General features: G+C 44.2%; 1 protein-coding gene across 1 annotated transcript in view; it reads left to right on the forward strand.

The window, feature by feature from the left end:
• The first annotated feature begins 454 nt into the window (after positions 1–454).
• Positions 455–3,647, forward strand: part of LOC128686909 (syndecan) — a 400,042-nt gene continuing 396,849 nt past the window's right edge. Inside the window, exon 1 of the mRNA XM_070082575.1 lies at positions 455–525. The gene's annotated coding sequence lies outside the window, so the exon portion shown is untranslated. The remainder of the gene's footprint in view (positions 526–3,647) is intronic.

Genomic DNA, 3,647 nt, shown 5'->3' on the forward strand with positions numbered 1-3,647 from the left:
ATACTGGGAATACAGGGATCAGCAACTATGCTGACATCTGTGTGTGTGTGTACACTCACCTAATTGTACTCACCTAATTGTGGTTGGAGGAGTCGAGACTCAGCTCCTGGCCCCGCCTCTTCACTGACCGCTACTGGGTCCTCCCTCTCCCTGCTCCATGAGCTTTATCATACCTCATCTTAAAACTATGTATGGTTCCTGCCTCCACTACATCACTTGCCAGACTATTCCACTTCCTAACAACTGTGTGTGTGTGTAACAGGAGAAACTAAAAAATTTCGTGTATTAATACAAGATATTTGGTGTGTTTTCAGGTGAGGAAGGAAGTGATGTCTGGTGTTTACCGGAGGGAACACTTCAAGAAGAGATGGTGAGTCTTTAAGTGAGGACACTGTACACCCATAACACTGACGTCATACATCATCAGAATTTCTGGTAGTGTTGAGAAGCAGAACTTCACTACAAATATACAGGCATCACAACTTCTGAAGAAAGTGTAATACCCCGATGGAAAGCATTGGTCTTGTGAGTACAACAGTACCAGTGGTATAAGAGTATCAGTGGTGACGTTTAAAATTGTGTTCCCTCGCCTAGAATAGCTTTGAGAATACGTTGAGCACACACGTTCGAAAGTAAGTTGGAATCTGAGAAAGACTTGCCAGTGATGGTAGAAACACTGCTTGGGACAAGTGTAGAAGTCTTCAGGAGGAAACTGGACAAGTATCTTCACCAGGTGCTAGATCAACCAGGCTGGTGATGGATATGGGTGCGGGCCTCCAGCAGCAACAGCCTGACTGACCAGGCTAGCACCAGACGATCCTGGCTCATGGCCGGGCTCGGAGTACCTTCAATATACCCTGATGAGTTTCGAGAGTTTTTCTACTCCTGAGCCCGGCCATGGGCAGACTCCTCTCGGTGTTAGCCTGGTCAACCAGCTGTTACTGTTGAGGCCCGCTACCCCACATATCCATCACAACCTGGTTGATCTAGCACCTGGCAGAAGATACATGTCGAGTTTCCTCTTGATGACTTCACACTTGTTCCAGCAGTGTTTCTGATATCTTCTGTAAGATGTTGAATAGTCTGGAGCCACGAATGTTGATACAGTTTTCCTTATTGCGCCCACACCTCTGCTTTCACTGGGTTTATTTTACACTTCCTCCCATATCTCTCAGTCTAGTATGTTGTTTTGGCAGTGTGCAGTTTTGGGGGACCAGATTCTCAAGTACCTTCCAGGTATATATTATCATGTTTTTCCCTCCCTCCAGTGAATACATATTCAAAACTTTAAGGGTTCCCAGTAATTTAAATGTTTTTCTGGTTCTATGCGGGCCGTAAACGATCTCGGGAAAATTTCACCGAAGGTATATAAAGGTCAAAGGTAAAAGTTTTTGCGATTGTTTTGTGGAGCGGGGATAGTCAGTGGTTTTAAGAACTGTGCGATGATTCTTGTGTTCGGCTCCTCCACGAGGTAATGGTTTTTTGCAGTGTTTTGATGGATATGGAGTTCGGAGTCAGGGCCTGGGGCAGAGTGCAGGGCAGGCAATCGATGGCTTTGTCGAAGTTAAGTGGGGTCGGGGATTATGTCAGAAAAAAGGGATTTGGGCCCATGGTTTCGAATCTTATCTTTCGACTGATCAACAGCTCACTGAACTGTGTCATGTTGTGGTATTTCACTCATTTCATTGTTGTGGTCATTTGGTTGAGTCTCCGTGAAGATACTGGATGTTGTACGTAAGAAAGATATTAAAGATTTCTCCCACTCTCGATTTTTTGTTCCCTCTTTCCGGGGTCTTATATGATGCAGTAAGTCTGAGTTCAGTATTTTCTCTCCCTGCTAGTGTTTCTTTCGTTCTTAAAGAATCTGCAGCCACTGTGACTTTTTAATTCTCCATCTTTCTGTGAGATGGGCAGCACTCTCTCTCTCTCTCTCTCTCTCTCTCTCTCTCTCTCTCTCTCTCTCTCTCTCCTCTCTCTCTCTCTCCCCTCCCCCCCAACTTGCATCTTCTCTTTTAATGGCTGCTTTAGTGTTTATTAAGTTCATCCTGACATACATTGAAATATTGTTCCAGGCACAATACCGTGACTGGAACAATACCAAAGGAACAAACTTATGACGACGTTTCGGTCTAAGTCGAACTATTAAGTAGTGGCTCAAGTCGGACCGAAACGTAAATATAACTTGTTTTTTTCCCCTGGAGCGACTTATTTATGTCATATTTTATGTTTGTTCAGTCTACCTCCCTCACAGGTTGTATTTTTTTGTTGAAGACCCGAGTGTATGTAGGATTGAACCTCCATTAGGCTGTGGTCTGAATCGGGTTTGGGGTTGCACCATTATGTACCATATCAGATCCATTATGTACCGTACCAGATCCGTTATGTACCGTACCAGATCCCGTTATGTACCGTACCAGATCCCATTATTACGTACCAGATCCCATTATGTACCTACCAGATCCCATTATGTACCATCCAGATCCCATTATGACGTACCAGATCCGTTATGTACCGTACCAGATCCCATTATGTACCGTACCAGATCCCATTATGTACCTGCCAGATCCCGTTAGTACTGACCAGATCCCCTTATGTACCGTACCCGATCCCATTATGTACCGTACCAGATCCCATTATGTACCGTACCAGATCCCCTTATTACCGTACCAGATCCCGTTATGTACTGACAGATCCCATTATGTACCAAAACCCGATCCCATTATGTACCGTACCAGATCCCGTTATGTACCACAGATCCCATTGTGACCGTACCAGATCCCATTATGTACCGTACCAGATCCATTATGTACCGTACCAGATCCCGTTATGTACCTCCAGATCCCATTATGTACCGTACCAGATCCCATTATGTACCGTACCAGATCCGTTATGTACCGCACCAGATCCGTTATGTACCGTACAGATCCATTATGTACCGTACCAGATCCGTTATGTCCGTACAAAATCCCGTTATGTACGTACCAGGTCCCGTTATGTACCGCAGATCCCATTATGACCACCAGATCCCGTTATGTACCCACCAGATCCCGTTAGTACCTACCAGATCCCCTTATTGCCATCCCGATCCTTATGCCGTACCAGATCCCTTTTGTACTCCAGATCCCATTATGTACCGTACCAGATCCCATTATGTACCGTACCCGATCCCTTATGTACCGTCCAGATCCGTTATGTACCTCAGATCCCGTTTGCTAATAGGTCAGAGTATTTAGTGTGTTGTGTTGTGCTGTTTGCTGCCTCAAGTCTAAACTACGATAGTTTGAGATTGTTTACCTCAACTCCGGTAATTTTTCCCTCTATTGCAATCTGTGTCATATACTTCCATTTTGTTGATAAATTGAAAAAATCTGGGGGCCTACAAGATAATTGGGCCAGGTTCAATTTTCAATACAGGAGTCGCCGCACAGCGCTTCGTTGTTTGTGTTTTGCATTTTTAGGCCTAGTTCTATTGTTCACTTAATATATGATATGTAAACATGTCATTAGGGCTTTATATGCAATTGAAAAGGAAAAAAAGGTAGGTTTCACTTTACAGCAGTAGCCCGAACCTAACCTGCCGTATAAGGGGGCCTCTTTTTTTTCCGAACCTTGTTGTTGTATCGGGTGGTTATAAATAAATATAATTA

This window comes from Cherax quadricarinatus, chromosome 7 (genome assembly GCF_038502225.1).
Source record: "Cherax quadricarinatus isolate ZL_2023a chromosome 7, ASM3850222v1, whole genome shotgun sequence".
In the NCBI taxonomy this organism is placed as follows: domain Eukaryota; kingdom Metazoa; phylum Arthropoda; class Malacostraca; order Decapoda; family Parastacidae; genus Cherax; species Cherax quadricarinatus.